The sequence below is a fragment of the Trichechus manatus genome, unplaced genomic scaffold, assembly GCF_000243295.1.
Source record: "Trichechus manatus latirostris isolate Lorelei unplaced genomic scaffold, TriManLat1.0 scaffold00082, whole genome shotgun sequence".
Lineage (NCBI taxonomy): Eukaryota > Metazoa > Chordata > Mammalia > Sirenia > Trichechidae > Trichechus > Trichechus manatus.
This window is the reverse complement of record NW_004444018.1, coordinates 3,960,432-3,972,931: the sequence shown is the minus strand read 5'-3', so window position 1 is coordinate 3,972,931 and position 12,500 is coordinate 3,960,432. Positions and strand designations below refer to the sequence as shown.

General features: G+C 37.4%; 1 protein-coding gene across 1 annotated transcript in view; it reads left to right on the top strand.

Moving 5' to 3' along the window:
* GKAP1 (G kinase anchoring protein 1) overlaps positions 1-12,500 on the top strand; it is a 131,004-nt gene that overhangs the window by 47,041 nt on the left and 71,463 nt on the right. The gene's annotated exons all lie outside the window — the stretch shown is intronic.

The following is a 12,500-nucleotide window of genomic DNA, read 5'->3' as shown; positions in this document are numbered from 1 at the left end:
GATGAGAAGGTCTACCACTTGTGTGCCAAGCTTAAAATTTCAGAGAAAAGTGGTGAAACAGTCCAAGTCTGTATTTTAATCTTTATTAAAAACTTATCCTGAGACCACATCTCAAGGTATTTTGAAATTATAGAAATTGTAAAGTGAGCTGTGATTCTGTAGTTTACCTATGGGTGAGATTAACCTGGATATATACATCTCTTACCATTCACTGTTGGAGGGTAGTGCAAAGCCTACCTACCTTCCTGGTTTTGTTGGTTACTTTCACGTTTTTTAGATTCCAGTACAGATTGTACAAACCTTTTAGAATTTGGAGATGTTACTACTATATAATATCCTCTAATATTGAAGGTACTAATAAAATAATAGAGTTCTTTTGAATTCTTTAGGTAATAATTTTAACGTTTCATTCTTCTACTATGTATGTATTTTCACTAATCCCATTGCTTAATTTTTTTTTTACAGCCAGATAGTACTTGATTTTACTTTAGAATACATATATCACTTCTTAACATTTTTTTGTTTCAGGTATTTACTTGACAGGTCAGAGAAATGGAATCTATCTCTAAGAAAACCATATTTAAATAACTATGAATATATTAATAATTTAGTCCTTAACTATGCATACACAAAAGTGATTTTCTGTTAGAACAGATGGAAGAAATTCTTTTTAAGTAAGTTACAAACTGTTGTCCCCATTCTTGGATTAAAATTAAAATGACCACAAATGTAGACAATGTTTGAAAGTGGAAAACTTATACTTTTGGACTGATGCCATTTTTTTTTACCCATTGATTTACTTAGAGGGTAATGTTATGCAAATGAGAAAGCGGGTACAAGAGGTACATGCTATTTTTAGTGGAGGGAAAAGTAACTTTCATAAATTGTTCCATGATTAGTTTTCTGTATTTCCTGGTTTGACAGAAGAAAAGATAAGACTGACAGAATCTTATCTATTTAATTTATTCAAGATGAATTGTACTTAAATGAGCATCTGTATGTGGAAACATATATTTTGTCTTTTATTATAGTTTTAGAGCTGTGTTCTAATTGTCTTCTATTATTAAATAATTTGATAATGTAATAAAATTCATTTTGAAGAGCCGTACTTAACACATGTTCTACATTTGCAAACGTAATCTAATTATGATTAATTTCCCACATAACTATTTTAAGAAATTGATCAAAAGAATATGTAATTCACATTATCTTTTGATACTTATTAAAATATACCAAAGTTATGTCTTATTTCCATTAGAGGTATTAACTCAGTTTGTGGGATTTGATTATTTAAATGTTGAAATGATTATGGCATTGCTATAGGAATTTAGAAAAACTTCCCCAGAGAGTTCAAAAATGAAGTCTGAAAAAAAAAGTGTGATTTAAAAAATGAAATATTTTTTCTGCTCCTACAAATGTACTAATCTTGATTTAATTCTTTCCTTTAATATGCTAATTCTGCCACAAGTCGTCGTCCCCCCCTTGGGTACTCTATAAAGTTCCTTGCCTCTGTTGAGAACAATTTGGAATACACTTCTCACCTGTCCTCTCTTAAGTCAGGTATTTATTAGATAAAACTTGAAAGGGAAAAGATTTTTTTTACTTTATCGATGGGAGATGAGGATGAGGCATACTTGAACTGCCTATATATTCCTCTCACTGGTTGCTGAACTTGTTTTCTGGTTAATTTCATCATTCCCTTTACTTTTCTCAATCCTTGATTATATTATTAATCTCAGTGCTTCCTTTTCAAACCCAGTTCTTTGTAATCTCTCTCACATTGCAACAATTAGAATAGAAACGACACTTGCTAGAGCAGAGAATTGGACACAATTAGCTTTTCTTCATTAGATGTCTGGGTGATGTTGGCTGCCACTGCTACCCAGTCCCCTTCACTACCGTATAGTCAAGAACATCCCGAGAGAATTCGAGACAAGTAGAATGAATAAGAAAGTAGATGCTCGTATATAACTTCTTTATAAAACCTCAGCTAATAATACCTGGTAAGCAACATTATATGATCTTTAAAGTTATTTTGTTTGTTTGTTTTTTAATCTTAATGTGTTGCCTTTTTAAATGCCAGTACTGCTGGAAAGAGTATGAGATAGCTACATGCTTCTCTTAGTCCCATTTTTATCTGGCCTTCCTGACTCCAGTTCTTCTAATATGGTTCTGTAGCTTTAAAATTTTAGTGAGCATCATATGTCTTGAGGTCTAAAAGATCAAGTCTTCAGTATGCTTGAATAGACTATCTCTGGAAGGGTATATAAGAATTATGACAGTAGTTGCCAAAGGGTGGGGAAGAGGTGATTACTGAGACAGACATAAAAGAAAGGCTTACTTTTGACCATGTAAACATTTGAATTTTCTATCATGTCTATGTACTACTAATTTAAAAATTATATTAAAATAGAATTCACTTGGGTGAGGGAGGGCGCTAGAGAAGAAAACCAGTCCTGTCTGACTCCACAGCCTTCTGTTTTTTTATTGCACTGTGTTTTAACCATGTTTACCTTTAGCTGGTTGTATGAGCTTGAATAAGTAATTTATTCACTTTAGGCCCTAGATATATTAGCCTTTATTTTTAAAAGTAGACTCAAAGCAATAAGGAAGAAAATGCAAAATAATCATTAGATTTCTGTTTGTATAGGCTAAAAACTTTATTTATGTAGTACTTTAGTAATATCCCTACCATGCGTCTGTCTGTACTGTGGTGGCTAGCATGTTGCTATGATGCTGGAAGCTATGCCACCGGTGTTTCAAATACCAGCAGGGTCACCCATGGTGGACAGGTTTCAGCGGAGCTTACAGACTAAGATAGACTAAGAAGGACCTGGTGGTCTACTTCTGAAAAAATTGGCCAGTGAAAACCTTAAGAATAGCAGCGGAACATTGTCTGTTATAGTGCCAGAAGGTGAGTCCCGCAGGGTGGAAGGCATTCAAAATATGACTGGGGAAGAGCTGCCTCCTCAAAGTATGAAGTGGATGGAGTCAAGCTTTCGGGACCTTCATTTGCTGATGTAGCATGACTCAAAATGCGATTAACATCCATTAATAATCAGAACATGGAATGTGCAGAGTATGAATCTGGGAAAATTGGAAGTTGTCGAAAATGGAACGCAGAAATATCTATATCCTAGGCATTAGTGAGCTGAAATGGACTGGCATTGGCCATTTTGAATCGGACAATCGTATGGTCTTCTATGCCAGGAATGACAAATCGAAGAGGACAGGCATTGCATTCATAGTCCAAAAGAACTTTTCAAGATCTATCCTAAAGTACAGTGCTGTCAGTAATACAATAATATCCATACACCTACAAAGAAGACCAGTTACTACAATTATTATTCAGATTTACACACAAACCACTAATGCCAAAGATGAGGAAATTGAAGATTTTTACCAACTTCTGCAGTCCGAAATTCATCAAACATGCAATCATGATGCATTGATAATTATTGGTGATTGGAATGCAGAAGTTGGGAACGAAGAAGAAGGATCAGTAGTTGGAAAATATGGCTTTGGTGATAGAAACGATGCCTAAGATCGCAGGATAGAATTTTGCAAGACCAACGACTTCTTCATTGCAAATACCTTTTTTCAACAACATAAATGGAGACTATACATGTGGACCTCACCAGATGGAAAACATGGAAATCAAATCAACTACATCTGTGGAAAGAGATAATGGAAAAGCTCAATATCGTCAGTCAAAACAAGGCCAGGGGACGATTTCAAAACATACCATCCATTGCTCATATGCAGGTTCAAGTTGAAACTGAAAAAAATTAAATCAAGTCCACGAAAGCCAAATTACTATCTTGAGTATATCCCACTTGGATTTAGAGACCATTTCAAGAATAGATTTGATGCACTGAACACTAATGACCAAATACCAGACAAGTTGTTGGATGACATCAAGGATATCATACATAAAGAAAGCCAAAGGTCATTAAAGAGACAGGAGAGAAAGAAAAGACCAAAATGGATGTCAGAAGAGACTCTGAAACTTGCTCTTGAACGTAGAGTAGCTAAACCGAACGGATGAAATGATCACGTAAAAGAGTTGAACAGAAGATTTCAAAGGGTGGCTTGAGAAGACCAAGTAAACTATTATAATGAAATGTGGAAAGACCTGGAATTAGAAAACAAAAAGGAAAGAACACATTCAACATTTCTCAAGCTGAAAGAACTGAAGAAAAAGTTCAGGCTTCAAGTTGCAATTTTGAAGGATTCTATGGGCAAAATGGAAACCCTGGTGGCATAGTGGTTGAGAGCTTGGCTGCCAATCAGAAGATGGGCAGAATCCAGCAGGTGCTCCTTGGAAACCCTATGTGGCAGTTGTACTCTGCCCTATAGGATCACTATGAGTTGGAATCGACCCAGCAGCAGTGGATTTGTTTTTTTTTTTTTATAGGCAAGATATTGAATGACACAGGAAGCATCAAAAGAAGATGGAAAGATTTCAGAGAGTCACTGTACCAGAAAGAATTGGTCAGCATTCACCCATTTCAGGGGCTAGCATACGATTAAGAGCCAATGGTATTACAAGAAGAATTCCGAGCTATACTGAAGATATTGGTGAAAAACAAGCCTCCAGGAATTGATGGAATACCAATTGAGATGTTTTCAGCAAATGGCTGCAGTGCTGGAGGTGCTCACTCGTCTATGCCAAGAAATTTGGAAAACAGCTACCTGGCCAACCAACTGGAAAGGATCCATATTTGTGCCCGTTCCAAAGAAAGATGATCTGACAGAATGTGGAAATTATCGAGCAGTATCATTGATGTCACAAGTAAAATTTTGCTGAAGATAATTCAAAAACATTTGCAGCAGTACATCAACAGGGAATTGCCAGAAATTTAAGCCAGATTCAGAAGAGGATATGCAATGTGGAATATCATTGCTGATGTCAGATGGACCTTGGCTGAAAGCAGAGAATACCAGAAAGATGTTTACCTGTGTTTTATTGACTATCAGAGGCATTGGACTGTGTGGATCTTAACAAATTATGGATAACATTGTGAACAATGGGAGTTCTGGAACACTTAATTGTGCTTATCGGAACCTGTACATAGACCAAGAGGCAGTCTTTCAAACAGAACAAGGGGATACTACATGGTTTAAGATCAGAAAACGTGTGCGTCAGAGTTGTATCCTTTCACCATACTTTTTCATTCTGTATGCTGTGCAGATAATCCGAGAAGCTGGACTGTATGAAGAAGAACGCAGCATCAAGATTGGAGGAAGACTCATTAACAACCTGTGATATGCAGATGATAGAACCTTGCTTGCTGAAAGTAAACAGGGCTTGAAGCACTTACTGATGAAGATCAAAACTACGGTCTTCAGTATGGCTTACACCTCAACATAAAGAAAACAAAAATCTTCACAACTAGTAAGCAATATTATGGTAAACAGAGAAAATATTAAAGTTGTGAAGGACTTCATTTTACTTGGATCCACAGTCATCGCCCATGGAAGCAGCAGTCAAGAAGTCAGATAACGAAACACAAACCGTAAGTAACAAGGCACAGACACTGGAAGAGAAACTAGATAACTGGGAGCTCCTAAAAATCAAACACTTATGCTCATCAAAAGACTTCACCAAAAGAGTAAAAAGACAACCTAGAGACGGGAAAAATTTTTGGCTACAACAAATCCTATCAGCATCTAATCTCTAAAATCTACAAGATACTGCAACACCTCAACAACGAAAAGACAAATAACCCATTTAAAAAATGGGCAAAGGATATGAACTGGTAGTTCACCAGAGAAGACATTCAGACTAACAGACACATGAGGAATTGCTTACCATCGTTAGCTGTTGGAGAAATGCAAATCAAAACTACAATGAGATACTATCTCACCCCAACAAGGCTAGCATTAATCCAAAAAACACAAAATAAGAAATGTTGGAGAGGTTGTTTAGAGACTGGAACACTTATACACTGTTGGTGGGAAAGTAAAATGGTGCAGCCACTTTGGAAATCGATTTGGCGCTTCCTTAAAAAGCTAGAAATAGAAGTACTGTATGATCCAGCAGTCCCACTCCTTGGAATATATCCTAGAGAATTAAGAACCGTCACAAGAATAGATATATGCACACCCATGTTCATTGCAGCACTGTTTACAATAGCAAAAAGATGGAAACAACCTAGGAGCCCATCAGCGGACAAATAGATAAACAAATTATGGTATATTCATACAGTGGAATACTACACTACGATAAAGAACAGCGATAAATCCGTGAAACATAACATGGAGGAATCTGGAAGGCATTATACTGAGTGAATTTAGTCAGTCACAAAAGGACAAATATTGTATAAGGCCACTATTACAAGAACTCAAGAAAAGATTTAAACACAGAAGAAAACGTTCTTTGATGGTTTTGAGGGTGGGGAGGGAGGGAGGGGGTATTCACTAACTAGATAGTAGACAAGAATTATCTTAGGCAAAGGGAAGGACAATACACACCACAGGGGAAGTCAGCACAACTGGACTAAACCGGAAGCTAAGAAGTTTCCTGAATACAACCAAATACTTCGAGGGACAGAGCAGCAGGGGTGGGGGTCTGGGGACCGTGGTTTCAGGGGACATCTAGGTCAATTGGCATAACAAAGTTTATTAAGAAAACGTTCTGCATCCCACTTTGGTGAGTGGTGTCTCAGGTCTTAAAAGCTAGCAAGTGGCTATTTGGTCCCAACCCACCTGGAGCAAAGGAGAATGAAGAACACCAAAGACACAAGGAAAATATTAGCGCAAGAGACAGAAAGCGCCACATGAGCCAGAGACTTCATCAGCCTGCGACCAGAAGAACTAGATGGTGCCTGGCTACCACCAATGAACGTCCTGACAGGGAACACAACAGAGACTCCCTGATAGAGCAGGAGAAAAGTGGGGTGCAAAACTCAAATTCTGGTAAAAAGATCAGACTTAATGGTTTTACTGAGACTGGAGGGACCCTGGAAGACATGGCCCTTGGACTCTCTATTATCCTAAAACTAAAACCGTTCCTGAGGCCAACTCTTCAGACAAAGATTAGACTGGACTATGGGACATAAAATGATACTTGTGAAGAGTGTGCTTCTTAGCTCAAGTAGACACATGAGACTAAATGGGCAGCTCCTGTCCAGAGGCAAGATTAGAAGGCAGAGAGGGTCAGGAGCTGGTTGAATGGACACGGGAAATCCGGGATGGAAAAGAAGAGTGTTTTGTCACAGTGTAGGGAGAGCAACTAGGATCACATAACAATGTATGTATAAATTTTTGTGTGAGAAACTAACTTGAATTGTAAACTTTCACTTAAAGCAAAATTAAAAAAAAATCAAATACCGTATTATATGGGGCAGATCTGCTGCGAAAGACCTCTGTAAAGGATTGAAAGCAAAGATGTCATTTTGAGAACTAAGACGCATCTGACCCAAACCATGATATTTTCATTCACCTCATACACATGCAGAAGCTGGACAATGAATAAGGAAGACCAGAGAAGAATCACTGCTTTTGAATTATGCTATTGGGGACCAATGTTGAATATACCATGGACCACCAGAAGATCGAACAAGTCATCAAACAAGTCTTTCTTGGAAGAAGTACAGCCAGAGTGCTCCTTGAAAGCAAGAATGGCGAGACTTTGTCTCGCATACTTTGGACATGTTATCAGGAGGGATCGGTCCCTGGAGAAGGACATCGTGCTTCGTAAGATAGAGGTCAGAGAAAAGAGGAAGACCCTCGATGAGATGGATTGGCACAGTGGCTGCAACATTGGGCTCAAGCATAACAGCAATCATGAGGATGGCGCAGGACCGGGCAGTGTTTCTGTTCTGTTGTACATTGGGTCACTATGAGTCAGAACTGACTCGATGGCACCTAAGAACAGTTTATTAGCTGAAGAGTAAGGTCGGATTTGTTGATTTCTGAAATTATGATAAATAATCTATAATTGAAATAAATAATTAAAAAATATACACCAAAAAAAGAACCGTATCGATATTAATAGCACCAAAACACAGGAGAGTAGCAATAATAAAGTTGTTGTTAGTTGTTGTCAAATTGGTTCTGACACATTGTGATCCCATGTGTGCAGAGAGCTGTTGCATAGGTTTTCCAGGGTTTTTCTGTGACCTTTCAGAAGCAGATTGCTAGGCCTGTCTTCCGATTCCCCACCATTTGTGCCACCTATGGGCTCCAGTAGTAGACTATTACATTTTAAAAGCAAATAAATTTTACCTACCTTTTAAAAAACTCACCTAGAATCTGGCTTTACCTAATCAATTCACTTATTTCCCACTCCTTTTGATGTGCTGAGCTCATTTCTTGTTCCCATGTCTTTCCTTATTTATATTTGTTAGCTCTTTGTTTGTAAATAACTGAAGACTGACTCAATCCAGCATAAGCAAAAAAGGGCAGTTACTTGGTTCCTATGTCCAAAACATGAAGTGAGCTGGTCTTAGAGTTGACTGGATTCAGGGATTTAGACAACTTTGGAATTCTCCATATCTCCGTTTCTCCCCCTTCCTCCTCCCCTCCCTCCCCCTCTCCCTCTCCCTGCTCAGTTACTGTCTCTGGCGGCTTCACCTCAGGACTGGCTACACGATTACTGGGGGATCTTGGATAACAACCTTACAATTAGTGATCCAAAGGAAAAGAGAGCCATTCTTCTACTTCTGACTTGGAAATACCAGGGAGAATTAGCAAGGGGCAGAATGGGAGATTAAGAAGATGTAATGACAGTGTGATTGCTAGTTATTGCAGAATTGTATGCAATGATGGTGAATAATTCCCCATATGAAGTGGGATGTATCACTAGAAGAAAGGGCATAGGGTGGCCAGTAATACAACAAATACTTCTAACAAGTTTATTCTACCCAGAGGGCCCTTCTGTTTTGTTTCTTGATTCACTATTTCAGATACTTTAGTATAGAGAGTTTTTTTTTAAATCCAAAAATAGAATAATGACCCCCCGCCCCCGCCTGCACTCCTCACCCAGCTTTAACAACTAACAACACATGGCCAATCTTGTTTTGTCTGTATTTCCACCAGTCTCCAATAACAGTATTATTTCAAAACAAATCTCAGACATCTTAATTTCTTGTGTAAATACTTTAGTATGTGTATTTTAAAGATAAGGTGTTTTCTTTGTTTTTAACAATCACAGTGCCACTCTCACATGTAAAATATTCGACAACAAATGTTTGAAATCATCAAATATCCAGCTTGTTTTCAAGTTTCTCTAATAATGTAAAAAAAAAAATTTTCCAGTTGATTTGTTCTATTTAGCTTGCCAGCAAGGTCCACTAATTGCATTTGTCTGATATCTTTTTGTTTTTTTATTTTACTTAAAATTAAAAAAAAAGTTTTGTTGTTGAAAATGCCGTATTTTTACGCAAATAACGCATGCCTTCTATGTTTGTTTGCTAACCGCACCTTCCCCCTGTGAGATATTTTTGTAAAGTCACTATGCTAATTTTATTTTTACAGCAACATGTAAAAAAATTGGCGTAGCAGCACTTAAGAAAATATCTCATAGGGGAAGGGTGCAGTTGGCAAACAAGTGTAAGAGGCACATGTTATTTGCATAAAAATACAGTATATACAGCAAAACATACACTGTCTCAACAATTTCTATATGTACAATTCAGTGACATTAATTACATTCCTCAAGTCATACTACCATTCTTGCTTTCCTTTACCGAATTATTTCATATCATTATCTTAAATTCAGTGCCCCCGAAGCTTCCAGTCCAGCTTTTCGAGTTGCTGTTGTCAGTGTGTTCTCACATAGATAATTCTTTAAAAGAGCACAATACTCAAATCAGATGTACTTTACTAACTAAGATAAGCTGTTTTTTGTTTCAGAGAAGACTTTAGGGGATAGTTTTGGTTTAAGATTTGAAGTTTAAAGGTTATCTCAGAGCCATAGTTTCAGGGGTTCATCCAGCCTCAGTGGATGTTCTCCATTTCCCCCCTTTTAATCAGGATTCTTCTATAGAATTTATTATCAAAATGTTCAGTTGTGGTAGCTGGGCATCATCCAGTTCTGATCTCAAGGCAAAGGAGCATTGGTTCGTAGAGGCAATTAGCCACACATTGCAATTCCTCCTCCTATTCCTGACTCTCTTTCTTCCTCTGTGACTCCAGGAAAATAGAAACCAATTGTTGTACCTCGGATGGCTGCCTGCAAGCTGATGCCTGTTTTAATTGATAGGTTTTTTTTTTTGGTCCTATAGAATTTCCAGCATTCTGAGTTTTGTTGATTGAATCCCCAGGATGTAGTTTAATTGTTTCTACTATTCCCTATATTTCCTGTAAACTGTTCATTAGCTTTAGGATCTTGATAGATTCAAGTTCCAGTTTTTTGAGGGGATAAGGGAGGCAAGAATACTTCCTAGGTAGTGTGATATACTCTTTATCATATCAAATCAGGAGGCATAGAATGTCTGGTTATTTTTATGATGTCAAAATTGATCAGTGGTTCTAATAACATTCTCCAATAAAAGGAGCCAGGGCTCCTTGGGAATGGCTGCTTCTAGGACTTTGACAGAGAATACGCGAGATGAGCCTGGAGCATTTTGTAGCGCTGGCAAGTGAGGAAGTGGTTAAAAAACCGGATGAAAGCGCTCCCTATAGCCAGAGCTGAAACAGTTTCAGCATCAAAGTAAAATAACATAGTATTGGTACCCAAAGTATAAAGTAAATCCCATGAGTCACTGCTGATATAAATAAGTTACTGAATAAATAAATAGATGAATGGATAGGGGAGAAGAGAGAAATCTCCCATACAGAAGAAATCAAAATAATTTTTGTAGATATTCCCTCTTTAGGAAGTAGAGCTTAACTCCTCTTATCCCTCCCCTCTGTCCCCAGTGTGAGCTACAGTTAGTGACTTATTTCCATACAGTACAGTATGGAAAGGGAGGGAAAGTAACTTTGCAGTGGAGAAACATGGCATGGCAAACATATCCTTGACCAGGTGATCAATGTTCACATACTAAGTTATAGGTCATGTTGATGACATGTACCCTTAACGTGATGTATTGAAAATAGCACTACACCTCTGGTCTTCCTCGCAAAGCCAGTAACTCCATTCTAACCATGAGAAAAACGTCAGACAAATCCCAGATTGAGGGACATTCTACAGAATATCTGACCAGTACCCCTCAAAACTGTTAAGGTTGTCATAAACATAGTCTGAGAAACTATTATGGATCAGAGTAGGCTAAGGACACTTGACGACTAAACGTAATGTGATACCTGGATGAGATCCTGGATCGTAAACGAACTTTAGGGGAAAACTAGTGAAATCTGAGTAAAGGGTGGAGTCTAGTTAATAGTAATGTATCAATATTAGTTTCTTAGTTGTAACAAATGTACCATGGTAATGTAAAATGTTAACAGCAGAGGAAACTGGGTGAGGGGTATACGGGAGCTCTCTGCACTGTCTTTGTATCTTTTCTATAACTCGAAAACTATTCTGAAGTACAGAGTTGATTAGTGTGTTCAGGTATTGTCAGCCATTATAAAGTTTCCCATCAGCCTTTCACCCAAAGCTTTTAGTAGCTGTTAATGATTATATCCTAGATCCATTATTCATTAGAGTTTGTTCTTCATTAAATTTTTACTTAGGGAATACATGCATATATATAGTAATAAAATGAATGGTAGAGTAGAGTCTATGATGAAAACCAGTAGTCTTCCACCCTAGCCCTTGCCCTCCCCTTACTACTTTTTAAAATCTCTGACACGTTTTAAGATTGACTCTTTTCACTCAGCCATGTAAAATTCTTTGAGTTTTTCTGAACACTGTGTTTTTTCATACTGTGTTGGCTACCCATATATTTTTATTCCTTTCCATTGTTCTTTATTTGCCTAACTTCTACATATACTTCAAAACTTGGCCAAACGGTCACTTTTTTCTGGAAGCTTTCCCGTATGGTCTTATTTAGGTGCCCAAAACACCCTGTGTATACCTCATAGCGTTCAACACCCTGTTTTATGATTGTTTTACTTTATCACTAGAATTTTAGTTCTTAAAATTCTGAGACCCTATCTTGTTGATTTGTTTCCCCAGTAGTTCAATTTCTGGCACCTAGTAGGTAATGTAAATGCATATTGATTGATGAATGAGTGCTCTGCCTTCTCACTAAACTCTTCCCTGACCTGTAGTCTTTATTTGGTCCACTTCTCCTGTATATATATATTTTTTGATTTTATTTTATTTGATTTTTTATTTTTTTAATAGTTTATTGTACTTCAGGTGAAGGCTTACAGAACAAATAGTTTCTCGTGAAACAGTAGTACACATGTTGTTTTATGACATTGCTTAACAACCCCACAACATATTAATCCTCTAACTTCTCAACCTTTTTTTTTTTGGTGAAAATACACATAGCCAAAGATACACCGTTTCAAAAATTTCTACATGCGCAGTTCAGTGACATTGACTGCGCTCTTCCAATTGTGCTGTTATTCTCACTTAAGATGAAGGCTTACAGAAC